This window comes from Lissotriton vulgaris, chromosome 1_1, assembly GCF_964263255.1.
Source record: "Lissotriton vulgaris chromosome 1_1, aLisVul1.2, whole genome shotgun sequence".
Lineage (NCBI taxonomy): Eukaryota > Metazoa > Chordata > Amphibia > Caudata > Salamandridae > Lissotriton > Lissotriton vulgaris.
In genome coordinates, this window is record NC_141685.1 from 837542209 (window position 1) to 837566374 (window position 24166).

The 24166-nt window shown below is 47.1% G+C and overlaps 1 protein-coding gene across 2 annotated transcripts in view; it reads right to left on the reverse strand.

Moving 5' to 3' along the window:
* Nucleotides 1-24166, reverse strand: part of PLBD1 (phospholipase B domain containing 1) — a 259209-nt gene that overhangs the window by 88653 nt on the left and 146390 nt on the right. The window lies entirely within an intron of this gene.

Below are 24166 nucleotides of genomic sequence, written 5' to 3' on the forward strand. Positions count from 1 at the left end.
GTATTTATATAAATTTTTTGTTAGCGATTGTACTATTTGTTACTTTTTTATTTAAAGAAAATGTAAATCATTTTTTAACGTTGATATGTAATGTATATGTTAGCGACAACTCTAATTTCATGTTTTTTAGCTGTTGTTTGTTATTTGACGTACATGAACTGTTTTTTGAACTTCTAAGGGCTATTTCGTTTCGAGTATATTTATGTATGCGGTTTATTTTCTTTATTTTTTTGAATACTTAAATGCATTGTTTAGATTTCTTTTGTTACTTTGAGTGGAATACTTTGTTGTAGTTTTGGAAGAATTGCAATTAGGCTGTGAAGTCTCGTGCTTTTGTAAATTACGCACTTTGTGTTTTTGATTTTGTCTGGCATTGTTTAATGGTTTATTTTCCCTTACTTTAGTAAGTGCTTTATGTTGTGAATTTGTTTCCTTTGAGCTCGCTTTGTCCACTTTTAAATTGTTGTATTAATTGCTGTGTATTCAGATGTTTGCCTATTTTGTGTGCATTTATGATCTTTGTGAAAGAAATGCTTTATTTTACAATCCCTTTCTTCATTTTTGTGTATTAATTGCTGCACTGTCCTTGCGTTGCATTAAGTTTTAATTTTTGACTAGCTACAAGTGTGTAATCCGATTTTTATGTATTAAAATAAATGTTGCCTAACGCTATTTATGTGTGGAGTTGGAGGGTGGAGTTGTAGTTGGAGGGTAGAGTTGTAGGGTGGTATTGTAGTTATAGGGTGTAGTTGGAGGGTGGACTTGGACGGTGTGAGTGTGAGGGTGAGTGTATGTGAGTGTCTGGGGGTTTGAGGGTGTGTGATGGTGTGTGAGAGTGATTGAGGGTGACTGTTTTAGTATGAGTGAGGGTGTGAGTGTTGTGAGTGTGTGTGGGGGTGAGGGTAAGGGGGTGTGAGAGTGTGTGATGATAGGTGTTGGTGAGTGAGGCTGGGAGTTTGAGTGTGAGTGTTGTGAGGGTGTGAAGGTGAGTGAGGGTGTGCGAGTTTGAAGGTTGAGTGTGTGACTGTGGGTGAGGGTGGGTGAGGGGGTGTGAAGGGGTGTGAGGGTGAGGGGGTGATGAGTGATGGTGTGTGAGGGTGAGTGAGGGTGTGTGAGGGTGAGGGGGTTGAGGTTGTGAGTGAGGCTGAGCGTGTGTTGGTGAGTGATGGTGTGTGATGGTATGAGTGTGATTGAGGGTGTGAGGGTGTGTGAGGTTGTGAGAGTGTGAGGGTGTGATGTAGGGTGAGGATGAGTGAGGGTGTGTGAGGCTGAGGGTGAGGGTGTGAGTGGTTGTGGTTGTGATGATGCCTATAAGTGATCATTTTTTCTCTGTGAATATTGTACAAATGTATTAATGTTGTGAAGCGTTGTTTCAGAAGCTAATCAAGACCTATGTAATGTTGATTGATGCTGTTGTTAACGCTGAATCCAAAAACAAACACATCAGTAACTTCTTTTATATTATGTATGTAAAAAGTTATCATTTTTTTGTAAGGTACACATCAATTCGCACTGCAAAAGCTTGGCTTGCATTAACATAGATGCGCAGTCATGTGTTTGCTCATTAGAGACAATGTTTACCTCCTTTTAAATGTTCGACTACAGATGCGTATTAATTGTGGCAAAGTATAAGTATGAAGCCACCTTTAAAAATTGTATTGTTTTTGTTGTGTAGTTTGAGTGGAATACTTTATTGTATTTCTGGAAGAATTGCAATTAGGATGTGAGGTCTCGTGCTCTTGTGATTACGCACTTTCTTTGTTTTGTGGATTCTTCCCGCCATTGTTTAATGGTTTATTTATTTTCCCTTACTTTAGTAACTGCTTTATGTTGTGAATTTGTGTCCTTTAGATGTCTTTGTCCCCTTTTTAATTGGTCTATTACTCGCTGTGTATTCAGATGTTTCCCTATTTTGTTTGCATTTATTGTTTTTCTTAAAAAAGTTATATTTTACAATCCTTTTCTGCATTTTTATGTATTAATTGGTGCACTGTCCTCGCAATGCATTAAGTTTTCATTTTTGAATACCTACAAGTGTGTAATCCGATGTTTAGTTATTGAATTAAATGTTACCTAATGCTATTTACGTTTGGAGTTGGAGGGTGGATTAGTAGTTGGAGGGTAGATTAGTAGTTGGAGGGGGGAGTTGTAGGGTGGTGTTTTAGGGTGGAGTTGGAGGGTGGACTTGGACGGTGTGAGTGTGAGGGTGAATGGATGTGAGGGTCAGGGGGTGTGAGGGTGTGTGATGGTGTGTAAGGGTGAGTGAGGGTGACTGTGTGAGTATGAGTGAGGGTGTGAGGGTGAGGGTGTCTGAAGATGAGGGGGTGAGGGTAATGGGGTGTGATTGTGTGTGATGATAGGTGTGGGTGAGTGAGGGTGAGAGTTTGAGGGTGAGTGAGGGTGAGTGTTGTGAGGGTGTGAGTGTGTGAAGGTGAGTGAGGGTGTGCGAGTTTGAAGGTTGAGTGTGTGACTGTGGGTGAGGGTGTGTGAGGGTGAGGGTGTGTGAGGGGGTGAGGGGGTGATGTTGAGTGATGGTGTGTGAGGGTGTGAGGGAGGTTGAGGATGAGTGAGGGTGTGTGAGGCTGAGGGTGAGGGTGGGTGAGGGTGTGAGTGGTTGTGAGTGAGAGTTGTTGTGATGATGCCTATAAGTGTTCATTTTTTCTCCATGAATATTGTACACTTCAAATGTATTAATGTTGTGAAGCGTTGTTTCAGAAGTTAAGAGACCTATGTAATGTTGATTGATGCTGTTGTTAGCGCTGAATCCAAAAACAAACACATCAGTAACTTTTTTTATATTATCCATGTAAAAAGTTTTCATTTTTTTGTAAGGTACACATCAATCCGCACTGCAAAAGCTTTGCTTGCAGTAACATAGATGCGCAGTCATTTTGGAGGGTGGAGTTGTAGGGTGGTGTTGTAGGGTGGATTTGGAGGGTGGACTTGGATGGTGTGAGTGTGAGGGTGAGTGGATGTGAGGGTCAGGGGGTGTGAGGGTGTGTGATGGTGTGTGAGGGTGAGTGAGGGTGATGGTGTGTGTATGAGTGAGGGTGTGAGGGTTGTGAGGGTGGACTTGGACGGTGTGAGGGTGAGTGGATGTGAGGTTCAGGGTGTGTGAGGGTGTGTGATGGTGTGTGAGGGTGAGTGAGGGTGACGGTGTGAGTATGAGTGTGGGTGAGGGGGTGAGGGTGTGTGAAGATGAGGGGGTGAGGGTAATGGGATGTGAGAGTGGGTGATGATAGGTGTGGGTGAGTGAAGGTGAGAGTTTGAGGGTGAGTGAGGGTGAGTGTTGTGAGGGTGTGAAGGTGAGTGAGGGTGTGCGAGTTTGAAGGTTGAGTGTGTGACTGTGGGTGAGGGGGTGTGAGGGTGAGGGGGTGATGTTGAGTGATGGTGTGTGATGGTGAGTGGGTGAGGGTGATTGAGGGTGTGTGAGGGTGAGGGTGTTGAGGTTGTGGGTGAGGGTGTGTTGGTGAGTGATGGTGTGTGAGGGAGGGTGAGGATGAGTGAGGGTGTGTGAGGCTGAGGGTGAGGGTGGGTGAGGGTGCGAGTGGGTGTGAGTGAGTTGTTGTGATGATGCCTATAAGTGTTCATTTTTTTCTCCGTGAATATTGTACACTTCAAATGTATTAAAGTTGTGAAGCGTTGTTTGAGAAGCTAATAGAGACCTATGTAATGTTGATTGATGCTGTTGTTAGCGCTGAATCCAAAAACAAACACATCAGTAACTTTTTTTATATTATCCATGTAAAAAGTGTTCTTTTTTTTGTAAGGTACACATCAATTCGCACTGCAAAAGCTTCGCTTGCATTAACATAGATGCGCAGTCATATTGTAGGGTGGAGTTGGACGGTGTGAGTGGATGTGAGGGTCAGGGGGTGTGAGGGTGTGTGATGGTAAGTGAGGGTGCCGGTGTGGGTATGAGTGAGGGTGTGAGGGTTGTGAGGGTGGAGTTGGACGGTGTGAGTGTGAGGGTGAGTGGATGTGGTAAGTGTGGCTCAGGGGTTAGAGGCGGCAGACCCGGAAGCTGAGATCGGCCCTGGACCAGGGTTCAATTCCCCGCCTCGGCGGGTCTTGGGCTCAAAAAATTCCACGGACTCGATAATTCTCGCTCCGGTGGGTTCACACTCTGCGACTCTGGGCAATAGCTTGCTTAATCTCCACAACGGCCCCTCGCGGCGGGATGCCTGGCTTTCACCTTGTGGATACCCTGCCGGGGTTATCTCACAGGGGAATACCAGGACGGGTTCCCTAAGCAAGCGCCGGGAAACCCTTTGTGGGTAGCTGTGCGCTATATAAGCTCAAATACATTTACATTTACATGTGAGGTTCAGGGGGTGTGAAGGTGAGTGAGGGTGACGTGTGAGTATGAGTGAGGGTGTGAGGGTTGTGAGGGTGAAGGGGTGAGGGTGTGTGAACATGAGGGGGTGAGGCTAATGGGGGGTGGACTTGGACGGTGTAAGTGTGAGTGGATGTGAGGGTCAGGGGGTGTGTGGGTGTGTGATGGTGTGTGAGGGTTAGTGAGGGTGAGTGAGTATGAGTGAGGGTGTGAGGGTTGTGAGAGTGAAGGGGTGAGGGTGTGTGAACATGAGGGGGTGAGGCTAATGGGGTGTGAGAGTGTGTGACAGGTGTGGGTGAGTGAGGGTGAGAGTTTGAGGGTGAGTGTTGTGAGGGTGTGAAAGTGAGTGAGGGTGTGCGAGTTTGAAGGTTGAGTGTGTGACTGTGGGTGAGGGTGGGTGAGGGGGTGTGAGGGTGAGGGGGTGATGTTAAGTGATGGTGTGAGGGTGATTGAGGGTGTGTGAGGGTGTTGAGGTTGTGGGTGAGGGTGAGGGTGTGTTGGTGAGTGATGGTGTGTGAGGGATTGAGTGTGTGAGGGTGTGTGAGGTTGGGAGAGTGTGTGAAGGCGTCTGGGGAGGGGGAGGAGAAATGCGAGCCTGGTTGTGTGCGAGGAGAGAGAGGGGAGGTGCTTGCGGCTGGGGGCTGGGGAACAGATGGCGAAGGCTGGCGAATTGAGTTGTGCATGCTCGCTTGGAGTTGTGGAGTTTTGCAAGTTGCAGCCCGTTCCTTTCTGCTGCTACTCCGTTTGTATCGAGTGCCGAGGCTGCATAGTTAAGACCAGGGCTTCAAACTGAGCCTGCAAAGGGAAGCCGCATTGAAAGCCCCCTCAGCCCCCCACCCCATCAAGGCACACGAAACAGATAGAGGGCTGCCATTTTATTTTGATTTTGTTGTGCTCACAGTGCCGAGGCTGCATAGTTTAGACCAGGGCTTCAAACTGAGCCTGCAAAGGGAAGCTGCATTGAAAGCCCCCTCAGCCCCCCACCCCATCAAGGCACACGAAACAGATAGAGGGCTGCCATTTTATTTTGATTTTGTTGTGCTCACCAGCATTGGAACGCTGCTGTTCACTACCACACATCTAGGGTAGTGTATTTTTTGTTTTCGGTACAAGGCTAATTAATGTGTGTTAGTTAATACAAATTCTTTTAAGAACATGATGTTTCCAACATCTTTTATTATTCAATGCGAAGATGTCAAATGCGGGTTTAAGACGAGACACGGCCGTGAAACTGCAGGGAGAGAGAGGGGAGGTGCTGGCGGCTGGGGATGGGGAGGAGAAATGCAAAGCCTGGCTGTGTGCAGGGAGAGAGAGGGGAGGTGCTGGAGAGGGGAGGTGCTGGCGTCTGGGGAGGGGGAGGAGAATTGCAAGCCTGGCTGTGTCCGGGGAGAGAGAGGGGAGGTGCTGGCGGCTGGGGGCTGGGGAACAGATGGCGAAGGCTGGCGAATTTTGTTTAAAAAATAGTCTGTTTCAGTGTGCAAAAAATTAGTTGTGCAGGTTTAAGGGTTTAAGACGAGACACGGCCGTGAAACTGCAGGGAGAGAGAGGGGAGGAGCTGGTGGCTGGGGAGGGGGAGGAGAAATGCGAGCCTGGCTGTGTGCAGGGAGAGAGAAGGGAGGTGCTGGTGGCTGGGGGTGGGGATAGCCGTGGGAGGGAGCCTTGTCGCTTTCATGTGCACGCGCTTTTAATGTCAATGCGCTTGCGTATTGAGCTTCAATTTGACGGGCACTGCAAGGAATCGCCATGGAATCGCAAGTTGGTTAAAGTCTGTTTAAGCCCCCATAGTCTCGCAAGCTCAATACGCATGCGCATTGACAGGCGAGACCTAAAAAAGTGATTGGTGCATTGCTTGAATTAATCCAAGCCACAGATCAATTAGTCAGTTCCACAATCCAGTTCATACTTTTTTTGCCCTCTCTGCCAGCTTAGACAGTAATAAGGCATATGCCAATCAGTCTTGGTTCTGGTGCAACAGGAATAGTCCAGCCTGAACTGCAGGCCAGGTCCTCTCTGAACAGGAACACAAGCAACCCCGACCAGTTTTAACCTAGATGGGCCATATCAGAGGGATGTAGCTTCTCTCACGGAATGCAGCAGTTTTCATAGTGCAGATCGTTCTTTCAAAGAGTGCAAGCATGTTCTAAGCTCACAAGACATTCTCCTCATTTTTCTCAGGTGTCTGCACGAGCAGTCTTTATTTCCTCAATTTCTGATAATGATCTCAACTCCTTTAGGACAGGACACCGAAACATCCTGACCCTGATCAATGCTTTGCTCTGTACTAGAGTTCAGAGATCCTTGAAATAGAAAGGCTATCTTGAAAACCCAGTTAATTTTGCTAGTTTAGATATCACAAACCGTAGTAGCAGGCCCAAAACCAACAGATCATTCAAATTAAAACTTTCACTCAAACTGCTGGAGGGTGGATCGGTTATAGGGGGTGGTGAGTGCTGTTTCCAATCAGCATCAATACATCTCACATGAGCGTGTTGCACAGCTCTACGGAAAGCAGCTTACCAAATGGCGCACAGTCATTCTGGTTTCCTTAGGGGTGGCAGGCATCCCATAATGTACAGTGCATACGAATATCAGGCTTAGTCTCCAACCAGGAGCAGTTGCTGGGCTTAATTCTCTTTGGCAGAGATACACAGAGGATGTGAGGAGAGGCAGGCAGCACATCTTGTTTTTGAAGATGCACTGCAATGCGCGTGCCCATAGCCACCGTCTCTTATTCATTTCTCACATCTCTCAGATCACTGGTTGAATGGCAGAAGCTGTTTCCTTTCAAGGAAATGTAAGAACAAAGAACAAATTGTGCTCCATTGAAAGGTTGTGATCTAAACCAATCACAGAGCACTTGGCTTACAAAGGCTAGTGCAGCAGAGTGGAACATGCATGAAGGAAATGGGAGACCACATACTTACTAGCAATCACCATCTCTCTTAAAGCACCCTACAAACCTGGCCTATAAACATTCAGTGAAACCCAAACTGGGGAACCCCAATCCCGTATGTATCCATGCACTTCTTACATCCAACTCCAAGAGGCAGGGAAGGTTGGATGGTAGTGGGAGCAGGTAAAGAGTACTGTACGCCACAATTATAGACCCATTGACACTTACTGGTAATTGTGCCACATCCAGGCCTTTTGGACAGATTTCTCCAGTAACACTAATAATTCGATAATAATGCACTTTAGGTAGATCCTTATCACCCAGCAGAAGCTAGACGTAAAGATGCAACATAAGAAGTTGTGGCTTTACGGCCAGAGCTGCAGACTTTAGACCTGGGGAACAGGTTTGTGTTTCGGTAAATCTGGGCAAATCATTTAATCTTCCCATGCCTGAAAAATAAGAAAATAAGTTACTTACTTGTAAATGCAGTTATCGAGTATTGGTATCTTTCATAGACTCACATGCCTGAATCATTCCCTGTTGAAGTGCGAGTCCCACAGTCCCATAGTAAAGCAGTATGTATAACTAATATAGGCTATAATGGCACAAGACCATCAGTTAAATATCCTATCTATATCCTTTTTTTTTTTTTTTAATAGGACCAAACTTGAACTATGACCAATCAGGTGCTGGCATCCGCTAGAAGATTCCCATGAGAGGCTGAGTCCCTCAGATTTTCAAGCATAAGTGGGAATAACATCCCCAGTCATAAGGAGAGCCTCTAAGGGGAGTATGGGTTGCATGCGAAACTATGAAAGATACCAATACTGGATAATTGCAGTTACAGGTAAGCAAAATATTTTCTAATCCACGATTGGATCTTTCATAGATTCACATGCTTGAATCAGAATAGCAAGCAGTATTGTAGGTAATTTATGTACCCTTAGAGTATGGTGGGTGACAAAGCAATGCACCTTCATAGTAGTCCATATATAAATAAAATATATATGATGTTCACTGTAAAAACCAAAGGTTAGAGGGACATTATAGTTAGGCTCAGGCTTCATTCATACAAAACCAGTGAAATTCAGCAGTTATAGTAACCTGAGCTAACTATAGCTAACGGCCCGCAATGCACTGCTTATGACCTCACATATTACATCACTGATGACATCTCAAAACACATCACTGATGACATCAGCCAGTGACTGTGAGAGTTTTTTAAAAATGTTTATGAGTGTTAAATATATATTACAAGGTGTATTGGTGAATTAGTGGGTGTATGAGTGCCTGTATGGATGATTCAGTGAGTGCATGACCGACTGAAAAAGTAATTAGGTATCTCAGTGAATGTACGGGTGAGTGACTGGTTGTGTGAATGTCTGCATTAGTCTCTCAGTTGGTGCTTAAGTGGCTGTATGGGTGTGTAAGTAGATATGTGAGTAGATGTATTGGTGAGTGATTGGTTGTCTGAGAACCTGAACAGGTGTCTGAGCGTCTGTGTGGGTAGGTCAGGGTGTGTGTGGCTGCCTGTATCGATGAGTGAGCGGGTGAGTCAGTGGCTGTATGGGTTAATGAGTGTGTGTGTGAGGAGCTGTATGGGTGAGGGAGTGTGTGTATGCCTGTGTGTGAGAGTGGATGTTTCAGATGCATATAAATGAGTAACTGGGTTTGTGAAAGACGGAATAGGTGAGTGATGGGGTATATGATTTGCTGCATGGGTGAGTGTGTGCTTATGTCAGTGACTTTATAGGTGAGTGAGTATGTGATAGTATCTGTATGAGTAAGTGAGTGGGTGTGTGTGTATCTGTATGGGTAAGTGGCTGAGTGATTGTATAGTGAGTGAGTTGCTGTGTGAGTAGCTCCATGGGTGACTGACTCAGTGTGTGAGTGGCTGTATGGGTGTATGAGTTGATATGTCATAGGTTGTATTCGTGAATGAGTGGGTGGGTGTATGAGTGGCTGTAGGGGTGAGTGAGTGGATGTGTGTTTAGATCTATCAATCAGTGAGTGGGTGTGTAAGAACTGGTATGGGTTTGTGAATGGTTGAGTGGGTGTATGAAAGGTTCTATGGGATGTGAGTGGGTGCGTCCGCAATTCTGAGGATGATGTCATCAGTGATGTCACTGACAATGTCAAGAGGTATCCAATATGTGAAGTCATAAGCAGTGCATTGCGGGGCACGAGTAATAGTTCGCTCAGTTACCTGGAACTGCTGAATTTCACTGGTTTTGTACGAGTGAAATCTGATCCTAGCTATAACGTCCCTTTCAATTATTTTTTTTCAGTTAATTTCTAAGGTTTTATTTTTATTCCATTTCCTAACTATAACATCCCTGTAAATGTGTTTTTTTCAGTGAATTTCTAAGGTTTTTATAAATTCCATTTCCTAACTATAATATCCCTGTAACCTTTGTTTTTTCAGAGAAGTTCTATGGCTTTTTAAGTAGTTTGCAGAGTAGTGGAGGAAGGGAGTGCTTTCAGGAATCCTGCTGTGCAGGACTCACTGTTGGTACCAGGAGGGCTTCTTGGCCCCCCAAGGGCTCTTAGCATCTAAGATGACTTCATCCCCCAAAGAGTGGTGTGCCTGGAGGCAAGTTTGAAGAGTGGTGGAGAAAGGGGGGTGGCCACCGACAACCTTTTAGCAATCCCACAGTGTGTGGCCTACTGGAGTTAACAGGAGGAGTAGTTGCCCCTCCCCCCCCAAGGACCCTTAGAAGTAAAGTGGACTTAATTCCCTAACCAGCAGTGCGCCAGAAAGTGCCTTTGCAGAGTGGTGGAGAAACCCCTTTCTCCCCCGCGGCTTCCAAAGACCTCTCAGTAATCCTGCTGTCTGGGAATTACTAGAGGTAACAGAAGGGGTTACTGGCCCCCAATAACCCTCACAAGTGCACCGACAGCTGCATGTGAAGAATGGTGCAGAAAAGGGGCGGGCCTCAGACTACTACTTTTTTTATGAGGGACGGGGATGTGTGTCCCCCCTTCACTGGGCTTATTTCGTCCCCGGGGACCCCATTCCCAGGGGCCAGGCCTTTTTTTGAATGGGGAAGGGAGATCACGCGGCCTCCCTACCCGGGCCGATTTCAGCCCTGGTGACCCCATCCCACAAGGCCAGGTCTCCGTTATGGGTGCCCTACACCCACCCAGAGCACCTAATATGCAGGGGACCGCGGGGAGCCTCAAAACCCCTGCAGTCCCTGCCTGCTCTCTGCAGATCCGGCATTACTTTTACACAGAGGGAGCTGCTGAACATGCAGCTCCCTCTGTGTAAAGGCAATTGTGCTCCCCTCTAGCAAGCAAGAGCATTTTTTCTGCTCTCGCTTCCTAAAAGCGGAGCGTTTGCTATGGCTGGCGGGAGCGGTAAACCTCCTGCCAACCCATGGCAAACAGCTATGTCCCGGGGTGGGCACCCCAGAATATAGCAGGAGCTAGCCCCGGGAGAAGGGGGGTCCACAGGGCCATGTACGGCTCCAGGACAGGGGCCGAACCACCCCCTCCAATTTTTACTTTAGCCCTGGGGAGGTGGTGGTCCCTGGGGCCTGCAACTGACCCTGTCCATTATATCATTTGAGCCCCGGCGTAGTGGGGGTCTGAGGAGGGTGGTCCACGTGGGCACCCCCTGCATTTCTGTAAGTTAATTGTCTGTTGAGGTAGCAGTCCCCGGGTTGCACACCTGTCAGGAACGGGTAACCTCTAGATGGTTAGCCAACTTGCACAGGAGCAGAGCAACGCCTATTTCGCAATGCCCCTCCCGGAACACCCCTTTTAGGTAGTCAAGTCTCCTACACAGGTATGCGCCAAGGGGGGAAAGGGGATGGGGATAAGACGAGGCAGCCATCGGTAGAGCTCTGATTGCTGTTTTTTATTCTATCTTCTGCAATCTTCTTATGTCTTGTTCAATCTTTCTTTGTTTTTTAAGCTGAAAACATAATAACAATCTTTTACTTATTATACTCTTTCATACTTGTATCATGCATTAATAACATCACATTGTTTTTTCTCTTGCAGGTTTCCTTGTGATACTGCAAAGAAGACTACTCTGCGAGTATTCCACCGGCTATTCAGGAGGACTAAAGTAAGTGCAGCACTAGTTACATCTTTTCTTAAAACTCTCTAGTCGCTCACTTAGCCACTTATTTTCGGATGGTCTTACTATAATATTTAGGTTTCTTGAATGCTGCTCTCTGTCTCTGTTTTTTTTTTTTTTAACTGTTGAGGCTGAAGTGACCGCTTTCCATTTATTCATCATTTTTTCCTTTAATAATACCCTCACTAGAATTTAGGCTGACCTCGTATACGTGAGTCAGCTGAGATATTTTATTTTAAAGATGTGGAGTCTAATTACGTGATGCCAGCGTCTTTTACTTCACCTAGGTACTGGACCTGCTCAGAGAGCGAGACGCTGCTCTCGACAGACCAAGCATGTGCATGTTAACTCATAAGCACTGGAAACACACCTAGACATGCGCAGAATTGACTGACCTTGTCACTGACAATAATTCTTCAAAGTAAGACCGGCAGAGCTAACAGGCCGCCTGCCGCCTCTACCCTTCTCTAACTTCCGCAGCTGAGAGCTGGTCGTAAGCTTCCTCTTCATGAATCTTCTCAGGTGAAGAGCGCGTTAGAAGTTTAGCGCATGCTTCACATTCCAATCGTGATTGGAATTTAACCACTTGAACACTGCTAAGAAAGGCGAGTTGGCAGACATCTTTGAATTCCTGCGCTGCCAACTCGTACTCCAGGTTTTCCTTTTTAAGACTTTAACACCTCTCTTGGGGTGTTTGTAAATAAGAATGCTAGCAGTTGGATAGTTACGAGGGAGAAACCTCCTGGGGATCCTAACACCCCCCTGCATTTCTATAATTGATTTCCCCGGAGAAGTTGTGGTCCCTGAGGCTGAGGGGACTGCGCGGGCCACCTGCATTTCTATAGGATCATTGCCCTGAGGAGGTGGCGGGTCCCTGGGGCTGCGGGGGAATGTGGCCCCCCTGCATTTCAATAAGATCATTGCCCTGGGGAGGTGGAGGCTTCCGGGGCTGCAGCGGATCTACACGCCCCCGCTTACTATTATATAAGCCGCCAGGTCTTGGCCCAACCGGGAGCTTTTTAAAAATGTTTTCTGTCGATTTGTCACTACCTCTCTGTAAATTCTTTACTGAAAGCTTCTTTTCCATGGTGGGGTCCCTGAGGGACTACAAGGCCACGGCTTGAGGGTCAGGGTATTCTTGCCCTGCCCCCTTTTCTTTATTTTCACTGTTTTGTTTTGGGACTCAGTGAAGCAGAGTCCCAAGGTTCCTGGTTGAAGTGTTTAATAGCGATTAATCACAATGTCACTGAGAAATATCCTTGACCACAGATATCATTAACTTTTTCTTCTTAAATTTCTCAAGAACTACTGAACAGATGTGCAATAAATAACTAAAAGCACAATCTACGTAACAAAATCTACATTTTTGCCAAATTTGGTGCATTCCGCCCAGCGGTTCACGCTGTAGGTTCGACTACGCCTCCTACGGGAATTAACATGGGAAACTCACCTTTTTTAACCCCCTTTTTCCCAGCCCCCACTTGACTGATCACCCCAATACTTTCCATGCACAACAAGACTTACTATGACACTTGCTTTGGAAAGGTTCATGCAGATTCGTCAACCGGCGGTAAAGATATAGGCAAGTCATAAAACGCTATTTCTATGGAAAAATGGTCCTACCTAAACTCGCTACTGCTGACAGCCAGTAGGTTACATATATAGACCTTTATTGAGATTGGAAGCATTCAGATCTATACATTTTAGCTAAATAAACGCTAATCAATCAAGTAGCAATATATATAGCAGTCTGCAGCACAGCATATCTTCTCCAGCGGAATGCCTGCAAACAAAGAGTAACCAAAGTGGACCCAGCTCTTATATAATGCGCTTTAGCTTTCATTGTTAGAGATTTGCCTGCTTTGGAGGTGCGAAAAGTAATTGTTGCCGAAATCCATTGTGCTATAGTTGCTTTCGTTACTGCAGTCCCTTAAATACCTTGTCCATAAGAGACTAGTAGCTGATCCGTTTTGAGAACATGCTCAGCTCGGTGCGAGTAAAACTTGAGACACTGTTTAATGTTCAATACATGGAGATCCCTATCAGATGAATTTTGGGTTTGTGCTGAGAAGTATGAACTCTTCTGTGAAATGTAGAAAAGGCTCTTGTGTTGTGAAGGCCTGTATCTTGCTAACCCTTCTCGTATATGTGAGAGCATGTTATAGAGTAACTTTCCAAGTCAGAAAATTTAGGTCAGCCTTGTGCTTTAGGACTCATGTTGAAGAGAGACAGAATCTGTTCAGTAGAGGCTTCAAACTGGTTTAATTGCAAAAAACACAGTTGGACAGAATGCAGAACAATGTCTTACATTCACCCCAGTACAAAGATCTGGGCCTAAATCCATTGTTTTTTTGCACTCCACACCACCCTAGGTCAGACAATGGCTATATGCAAATCAGCCTTGACCCTGAGCCTCATGGGAACAGTCCAGCCCGAACTACCAAGCCATGTCTTTCCTAGACCGGAATCAAGCATCCAAGGACCGGTTTCTGGCTATCAGCCTTCTTCAGCCTGGATAGCTTGACTCCAGTGATGTGGAGAGCCTGGGACTCACGTCTGAGCATACCCAGCCCACTCGGGGTGAAAATTGCAAAAAACACAGTTGATGGACAGAATGCAGAACAATGTCTTACATTCACCCCAGTACAAAGATCTGGGCCTAACTGGTTTAAGTCATTGAGCCGACACCATGAACAGAATCTTTTCCTTTTTAACCTGTACGTTTTATTTGTGCCTTCCACTCTTGCTTTGGATATGATGTCTCTGCATTCTTGAGTGATCTTTTAAGTCTCTAAACTACTAGAGCTCAGGAGCCAAACATGCAAGTGGAGACAGGCTGGCACCAGACAGAATATCCAGCCCTGGTACCTAGTCAGGAACGTTCGCGTTGTTGGAAGCTGTATGCGACTGGTATCTGGCAGGAGGATGAGCTTTGTAAACCACTGCTGCCTGGGCCACTTGGGAGCGATCAAAATGAGGCAACAGTGTTCCGCTTTCATCTTGTTAAGAACCTTGGGAATTAGTGGGAAGGGAGAAAAGCCTATGCATAAATTCCAGGCCACCTCATCGAAAAGACATTCTCCCACGTCTATGGGAGGGGATATTGACTGGCGTAGAACTGCCATTTGATGCTGCTGTTTGTTGCGAAGAGATCCAGTGCTGGTTCCCCATCACAGTTAGAAGATCTTGTCTAGCTGTAGTTGGTCTAGTTCCCACTTATAGCAAATGGCTTTGGCTCTGCTGAGAGTCCGCAATGGTGTTGTGTACTACGCACATGTGCATGGCCGTAAGGGATATCTTGTGGGCGGTGAGCCAATTCCCAAGATCTTGGGCTTTGTGAGACCGTGGTACAGATTTGGTAAACCCTTGCTTGTTGATATAATATATGCTGTTCATATTCTCCGTACAGACCAGCACCGAGGATCCTGCTATCCCTGAAAGAAAAGCCTGCAGGATGAGTAAAATGGCTTTCAGTTCTAGGGTGTTGATGTGCATTGCCTTTTGATGAGTCATCCACTTTCCTTCATCTGTAGGTCCTGCAAATGACCCCCCCAGCCCTCTAGTCAAGCATTCGTAGTGATGACAAAATCGGATACCAATGGCAGAAAAGTGAAGCCTGGTGATAGAAGAGATCTGTGAGACCACCACGATAGTGTGTCTTTCATCCATGGGGTTATGGTTATTTACCCCTTCGCCGCGGGGCTAATTCCCCTGCGTTGCTAGGGGGAGGGGGCAGGCGCTGCGCCGCGGTGCTTGTGACTAGCTCAGCTCGGTTGGCTGCACGATGGCACTGTGCTCATAACGAGCTGAGCTTGTCATGGCCACGCCCGTTTCCACGGAACGCTCAGCACAGCAGGGGAATTATCCCCGCGTGGGCGTTCTGCGACGTTCATGACGAGCTCAGCTCGTCATGAGCAGAGCGCCACTGTGCCTCATGATGAGCTGAGCTCGTCATGAGCACCCAAGGTGTTAAGACCTCAAATAACCCTTCTCATTAAATCCATTGGAGCTGCAGTTCTTCCTGCAATGGTCTCACCCTAAAGCGTGCCAGCGGAACTAGGTTGATTGAGTTCGAAATCATTCCCAGTAGCGACTTTAACAGCCTCACTAAAACATACTTTTTCTTGAGATTTTGTGAGCCAAGTCTGCAAGTCTCCTTTGTCTTCCCAAGGAGAGGAAGGCTTTGTTCTGAGTTGTATACAGGCTGGCTTCTGGAAACTGCATTATTTGACTGACAGCAGTTGAGGATTTCTTTCGATTTACAGCGAGGCTCAGCTTGAGAAACAGTGACAGGCAGGCTCTGGAAGGTTTGACTTGGATTTGAAGCTTTAGGCAGCTCGTCGTCTAGGTAGTAGATTACCAGATGGCCTTGTTTCCTGAGAGCAGTTGCTACCGGGGTCAAATACTTGGTGGATATTTAAGGGTCTGACTTGAGGATGAAGGGAGAACTCTGAATTGGTAATGAGTAGCGTGAACATTATCGACGGGACCTTAGTTCATGCCTCAATTTTCATCCACGAGATGGAAGCGTATATAGAGGCTGTCGTCGTTTTAGCCATCAACGGTCTTGATGACGGGACTATTGTAGTGGAGTCGACGATCTTGCTGTCAACGGTGATGGTGCTGTCGACGGGCCCTGATAGAGGATTTACTTCTGGTCATGAACGGGTCTGAGGAGGAGGCATGAGAGTGACCTCTAAACCTGTTAGGAGTAGATGGTGCAGATAAGGCAGTCTCTGAGAAGAATTGTTTTTGCTTCTCCTTTTTCTTAAGAGTCCTTAGCCTGATGGGATTTTCTGCTGTCCACAGAAGTCCTTTTATGGAACCTAGCTCTCGTGTGAGACCTAGAAGATGTATCACTGTCTTCCTCAGAAGATGTTCTTTGAGTTTCGGCTTTTTGAAGCCTCCCCTTCCTGTCCTTCAATGATTTTAAATAGAAAGTGCGACGAATCTTGCACTCTTACCTTCTGCTGGGGGTGTAGTTAGTAAAGGCAATCCTTATGTGGGTCATCCACATGTACTCTTTTCTTCCCGCAGGTCTTGCAAGTCAGAAAAGGCATTTTCTGTCAGACACTGTTGTAGTAGAAAAAGCTTTCAATAGCTTGCTTGAAGATAACTAAAATTGAGCAGAGCTCCGGGAGACTCCCTTCACACAAGACGTGCGGTGAAAATCTGAGGGACTCAGCCTCTCTTGGGAGTGTTCTATAGGGTGCTAGCACCTGATTGCCCATAGTGCAATTTTTTTTTTAAAGGACAGAGATAGGCTATTAAACGTATGGCCTATTATACCTATGATAGTTATACATATTGCCTGACTATGGTACAGGGCGACTCCCACTTTGATGACAGGGAATGATTTAAACAAGTGAATCTATGAAAGATCCAACACTCGATAAAAGAGTGTGACATGGTGTAATGTAACTAGTGATCATGTAAAGCGATCCAGTACCTTCGGCTTGAGTTCGTGCTATAAAAAACTGCGAGAACAAAATAAAAACATCCACAAATAACAGACAAGCTACATGAAAGTGGAATATAAGGGCACATGGCTACAAGTCAAGGGGCGTTCAATCCTATGCACAGACTATGATTGGGACCTTAATAAAGAAAGACCACTGTGTGGGATCTGTATCTGGGACTTTCATAGGCAGGCTTTTTATAGAGAAGGTAAGCCTTGGAAACCTGTTAATTTCTGCCTTTCCTTCTCCTCTGAGAAAAAGGTTTGCCACTTTGTAATGGATCCTAAAGCATCTTTTGTATTTTTATTATCTAGGGAACTAACATCTGTCCGCAATGAAGTGGACATTTTCTTATAAATTTAAAAAAGAATAATGGAACCAGAATAGGTTTTGGTGGAAGAATCTCATCCCTGTTTTTTCCGTTGATGGTAATTGGTTTTACTCAACGTTGTTTTCAAATTCCTTTAATCTGAACTTATTTTGTCATATTATTAAATCAGAATTACACACTTTTTGATTAATTTAATAAGTCAAAATTTTTATAAATTGTAAAAGTTATTAAAATGACACAAAATACAAATACAATCTCTTTCACAAATTTTCCAGTTTACAACACTGTTCTTCTATCAACTTCTAACAAACTTTTACACATTAATTGCCAAGGCATCATCCCTTCTGTGCCCACTACTACTTCATCTAAACCTGTTTGGAGCACTGACCTCTTTGACCCCTTGTACGTAATTAGATGGAAGGTAAAAATTGATACATGGATGAAGCGAGATTCTGAAACATGTTTAACAAAAATATTTACAAGTAGGATAATAAAAAAAATGTTCAATGAAAGCATTCAATCACAGACTATGGAATGATTTTGTTGCTTCTCACAAAGGCCACAAGCCCTGTACAATTCAGGGCACCAACACCAGACCTAGCCCTGTTACCTGCTGCACGCTCCCTGAAACACCACCGATTTGTCAGGAAGTTTGGGACTTGGTTATCACCAAAGAATACAATCATAATTAAAAATTACAATTAAACGTATGAAACATTTTGTTATTCTTCATCCTGAGATCTTCATTGTGTTTAAGCGTAAAGAGTAGTTCCCCCTCCCCCTGAATAAAAAAAGAAAAAGGATAGAAATGGTTGCAAAAAAAAACATTAAAAAAACAAACCCTATCCTTGCGGGCAGCCAGGCCCCACCTGAGACTCAGTTTTGTCAACAGAGTGTACATAGCAGTGTTTGGAAATAGTGAGTATTAGTCACCTTGTAGCAGCCGGCCACATTTGAAAAATACAGTTTCCACTGCTGCTTCTGTGTTCAAGTTCTTAGGTAGAAAAATGGCTTGTCACTCAGATGAAACCCCTTTTTGGTAAACTGGGATTTAACAAGCACTGAAACTGTACACATTGAAAATAGAGTCTTGTACCAACCATATTTCATTGTTTTTATTCAAAATGAAACAGATAGTGTACGGGTTATCAGAACAACAGACCTGGTTTTATCTTAATGTGACTGGATTTGTTAGAAATTTGTATAATTGTTTGGTGAATAATAAAAAAGCAATGTCTAGAAAACGACCATAGGACTGTGACTGAATGTTGTGAATAAAGGCTTTGACTTGGAGCCATGTCTGAAGATTTCAGTTTTAGAATTTGACACTCAGACTTTCACAGAGACAACACTGACTGAATAGTTTGATTAACAGCAGTTCAGAGGAACTCTAGTCTAGTCAGAAACATGTAACTACTTCAGAATGTTTAAGTTGTATGTATCTATGAAGAATGTATTTAGTAACAACCTTGCAGACTAGTAGTGGAGTGCCGAACATTATTAGGGACAAAGATACAATCAACAAGGATTATAGGGCTAGCTAGATTTTGACTGTGTTAGTGGATTGTTATTTTGTTGAGATATCAATGTTCTCTATTTTCTGTCCTTCTGTCCAGAAACACATATTCCTTTTAAAATAAATATTACTTTGTTATCCAGATGGAGCACAATACTTTTGGATTCTATGTCAGGACCGGAGGCTCCGATTATGCTTTTCTTCCTTCGCTTTATTAACAATATCAAAAACACAGCAGCCAGAAAAGCACTAACATGACTTGTTTCTGGTAAAAATATAGAAAAACGTCATCTGCACATAGTAAGTGAACAATCCAGTGAATAAATATCAAGTCCCATGAGTCCAGGGGGTAACACTACAACATAGTCCTTCCACGCTGTCCATAACTGATAGAAAGCTCCACCATCTTGTGAAGACCTCTTCTTTCTTCGCTGCAGCGCAGCAAGATAAGTGCATTTTCCTTCTCTCGCATGAATTGCTTGATTTGTTGTTGTTCTTTTGTTATGGAGGGGCCGGTTTGGAGCAGCACAATGGTCTAGTTGAGTTGCTTGTGTTTTTGCTGTTTCAGGTCCCCTCTTATGGCCGCGGGAGAGTCTGTGTACTCCTGACGCGGCAGGCCAACTTTGCAGTGCTGATCGGGCCCGCCAGGGGGCGCCCGCGTGTCTCGTTGCTCCCGCAGCACGGCGCCTTCAAACGGAGCCTCGCTGAGGGGGAAACGAGCCTGCCGGAGCCTGCCCCGAGCCGCTAAACCTGAACGCCCTGCGGGGTCTGTATTTCCCTGAGATGCCTCTTCACGCCCCGCTGGGGTCTGTACTCCGTGTTTGCCTTGAATCGCCGACGGTGATATTGTGCACCTGAAGACGCGCGCAGGGAGCCGGCTGGATCGTGTCAGAGTAGTCTGACGGTCCGCGCGCTGAGGCCTAGTGCACAGCCTATGGTCTGGGTTTTTACTCAGTGCTGGATATAGTTGCTGTCCTCCGGTCAGCTCATAGACCCCAATTAGTGGGAGGGGGTCCCCTCTTGATGCAAATTCCCACCTTTTGTGCCTGGTTACATTACCACTGAAGCTTATACTGTGCAGATATTATACTGTTGTGCAGGGAGATTACTGCGAGCCGTCCTTTGGGCATATATACCTGTTATATAGATACCTAGTGGATTCAGGGCCATGGAGCAGGACAGTTATTACAAAGAGGAGGAGGTGACGCAGTACTTACCTTTAGATGATGATGATTTTTTCGAGGCAGTGGATTCCTCCATCCTTAGGTGTGTGACGGAGGTTGTAACTCCGATGGAGGAGCTCCTGATGAAGCGCCTTATCACTGAGTGCGCCAGGATGGCTCAGGCTCACGGGGCCCCCCAGTTCATGCGCCTCAGCCCGCCCCGGGGGAAGATCCCCCTCCACCCAAGAAGGTTTGTGGGGAAGGTGATGCGGAGGGGGCACAGGGGGTGGATAAGGACGCCTTCGAACGTTTGAAAAGCGCGTTCCTGGCCAAGTCTGTGCCATCCTCCTCTGCGCCTCCCCCGCTACCTGAACCCGCGATGTCCACGGCCCCCCCTTCCCCATCCCAGGATGGGGGTTCCCCTACTGACACGGATGATGAGGGGTCGTCGCGGTCCTGGCGCTCGGCTAGTTCTTCGGGCACTATGCCCCAGGATGCCTCTGGCATGCTAGATCCAGATGAAATTATTCATCCGCGGTCCGCAGCATGGGGACCTGAGGACAAGGTGGCCACGTTCGTAGCAGGACGCCTCCACAAGCCTCTAGAGAAAGAAGCGCAGGGTTGCCTTAGAGCGGAGTGTCCACGCCCCACTTAGGAAGGAAAGGTAGCCCTGACCCCTGAGCTGGATTCCAAAATGGCGACCTTCCTCGCCAAGTATATCAGGGATCCTGGTAAGGGGATAGATCGTTCCTGGCGGTCATGCCAGGATAAACTCCTTGATGCCATTGGTCCAATGACTAAGATCTTGGACATAGCTGAGGAGGCGAAGGCGACGGGGTCCGTCATTTCCCCCGACGTCCTGTCGAACTGGGCGCAGAGGGCAATAGCCTTTATGGGCAATGCCAACTGCCCCCTATCGGCGGAACGTCAACGGTTCCTACTCATTAAACAGGACCCTAAGCTGGGTGACTTGGCTTCCTCCGAGGCAGGTGCAGTGGCCCAAGGTGGCTAGTTTAGGGACCCTTTTGTAAAATAGTTGGGGAAGTTTGTGGCCACATTTACTTCACTTGACAAGGCCCAATCCAATATCAAGAGGGTTTTTCAGACCCGTCGTTCCCAAGGGGCCGGTCGTGGAAGGGGCCACGCGACCGGCCGCGGCGGTCAGCAGACCAATAACAGGGGACAAGGCTCCGCCGGCAGAGGCCAGTACCAGACCTCAGCCAACTTTAATAACTTCTACCCCACCAGAGGGCAACGCTTTCGAGGCCGCGGTGGCTTCAAAAACAACTCCGGCGGTGGCCAATCAGGAGGTGAGTGTCATACCCACGGAGCAGGTGCGCATTGAGGGGCGCTTGGCAAATTTTCAGGATGCTTGGTCAGAACTCACAGCGGATGCTTGGGTTCGTCAGACCGTGAGGGGTTTTCATATAGAGCTTTACGACCAGCCCCGGCAGGTCACGCGCCCACGTCCCATTTCTCTTTCCGCCCTCGATGCACACTTGATCGACGAGGAGGTGACCGCTTTGTTAAAAAAGGGAGCCATCTGTCGATCAACGTTGCACCCCAATGGTTTCCTGAGCAACGTCTTTTTGGTGGAGAAGACAGACGGGGGTCGGAGACCGGTGATCAACCTCAAGGAGTTCAACGGGTGGTTGGTTTACCAGCACTTAAAGATGGAGGGCATCCATCTTTTGCGGGACGTCCTTTTACCTCAGGATTGGGTGGTCAGATTGGACCTAAAAGACGCTTATCTGGTGGTCCCGATCCGTCCGCCCCACCGCCGTTTCCTCCAGTTCCTATGGAAGGACCAGGTGTAGGAATTCACCGCCCTTCCTTTCGGACTTTCCTCAGCACCATGGTGTTTTACAAAGGTGCTTCACGCGGTGCAGGAGTCCTTGAGAGGGCGCGGAGTACGGATGATCGTGTATCTGGACGACATTCTACTCATGGCGCAGTGCCCAAGGACGCTACTGTCCCATCTGCGTCAGGCGGTTGCCCTTTTGGGGAGCTTAGGTTTTGTCATAAACAAAGACAAATCTGTGCTCTCTCCGACCCAGAGCCTAATTTTTCTAGGTTTCGTCGTGGATTCCGAGACTTCTTCGTTAAGGCTGCCGGCACACAAGATGGCCAAGATCCGTCACACCTTACGGCAGACCATCTCCAAGCAGCAGACGTCGCTCCGCCAGATTGCGCGGGTGGTCGGTCTCCTTTCCTCCTCCATTCAAGCGATCTTCCCGGGTCCACTTCATTACCGGGCTTTGCAGCGCCTGAAGGCACATCACCTTCGGAAGGAGCTGTCGTACTATCAGTCAGTACCCTTGTCGGAGGACGCCAGGAAGGAGATGGCCTGGTGGTTGCAACACATGGAGGCCTGGAATGGTCGGGCAATCTTCGGGTCGTCCTCAGATCTGGTGATAGAGTCGGACGCCAGCAGGTCCGGCTGGGGGGCCCGTTGCGGAGAATACTCTACCGGCGGCGTGTGGTCGTTAGAGAAGCAGAAATTGCACATCAATTGCTTAGAGCTCCTCGCGGGGTCCTTCGCCGTCTGCTGTGGACCAGACATCCTGCAACCTTGTGCGTGTTGTTAAAAATGGACAACGTGTCGGCAGTACGGAACGTCAACCGCTTAGGGGGACCCCGTTCCCGGGCCTTGGCGGACCTGGTAAAAGAATTTTGGGAATATTGTTTGGCACACCAGGTCTCGGTGTCAGCGGAATTCCTACCGGGTCAGGCCAATCAGGTGGCAGATTAGCACTCCAGGCATCTGAGAGACTCCAGCCTGTGGAAATTGTATGTTTAGGTCTTCAAATGGTTGGCCGACCTCTGGGGCCAGTTTTCGGTAGATCTCTTTGCGTCCAGCCTGGAGCACTAGCTTCCACGCTATTTCAGCTGGAGGCTGGACCCTCTGTCGGAGGTCACAGACGAGTTTCTCCAGGACTGGAGTCTGGAAACGATTTACGCTTTTCCCCCGTTTGCGATGGTTGTGAGGATGGCGGCCCGAATCCGCCTCTTGCAGGTGGAAGTGGTGGTGCCTTTTTGGAAGTCTCAAGTCTGGTTTCCAGTTCTGATGGAACTTTCTTGAGATTCTCCAATCCTACTCCCCCGGTTTCCTCATCTTCTTCTGAATCCGGCCGGGGAGCATCACCACCTCGTTCTCCAGGGTTCTCTACACCTCATGGCATGGAGACTTTCAGGAGACGCTGGTCGCTCCCGGACCTTTCGGGACAGGCTCAGAACCTTTTGGCAAAGGCCTGGGCAGACAGCACTTCTAAACGCTACAGGTCTGCATGGACCAAGTGGATGCGTTGGTGTATTCGACGGGATTTCGATCCCGTGGTCACGGGAGTCGTACCCCTGTTGATTTTTCTGGCCGAACTGGCTACAGATGGCCTAGCTTACAGAGCTATCAACGCGATAAGATCGGCGATATCGGCATGCCACTCCTCTTGTGGATGGTGCCCAGATAGGTGAGCATCCTTTTGTCTGTAGGCCCCTTCGAGGCATTCGCTTGTCGTTGCCCCCGGAGCCTCGCTACTCAATCCTCTGGGATGTCAATGTGGTCCTAAACCTTTTTATGTCTTGGCAACCTAATAGGTACCTATCTTTGAAAGAGCTTTTGGCGAAATTCGCTATGCTTTTGTGCCTGGTGTCCTGTCGCAGGGTCTCAGATGTCGGGGCTTTGGACATTACGGCGAGAGTTTTTTCCCCAGAAGGGGTCACGTTTACGCTTGGTCGTCGTACCAAATCAGATTCCAGGACAATCTCTTACCCAGCCTTCACGGATGTGCCCAAACTCTGTGTAGTAAACTGCCTGAAATCCTATGAGGAAATGACTGTTGAATTCCGCCCTAGGGCGAACGGCAACTCCTTATTGCCTTGCGGAAACCGCGCCATGCTGATTCTTCCCCCACAATAGCGAGATGGGTGAGATAGGTCATGCAGGAAGTGGGTATTGATACAAAACGGTTTGGGGAACACTCGGTAGAGGGGCAATGGCCTCGAAAGCTTTCTCATTGGGAGCTCGGTTGGAAGACCTTATGTGCACAGCAGATTGGTCTTCGGATTCCACCTTTAAAAGGTTTTATTTTAAACCAGTGGTGGATGTAGCTCAATTGGTGGTGAGTAAGCTTTGAACTAGCATAATCGGAGCCTCCGGTCCTGACACAATCGAAATTTGCCTAGCTCTGTAACAGTAAGTTTCAATTCTATTAAGGACACGGAGGCGAGGATTATCCCTCCCGTTGCACAGAAGGTGCAAACCCACCCGTACTGAAGTAAGTAACTAGTTTAGTTCCTGGGATAATACATGCTAACTGCTCGTTACGGGTTTGCAAATGTAGTCTTGCCTCTTTGAGCAATGTCCCGCAGGGCACTCATGGGC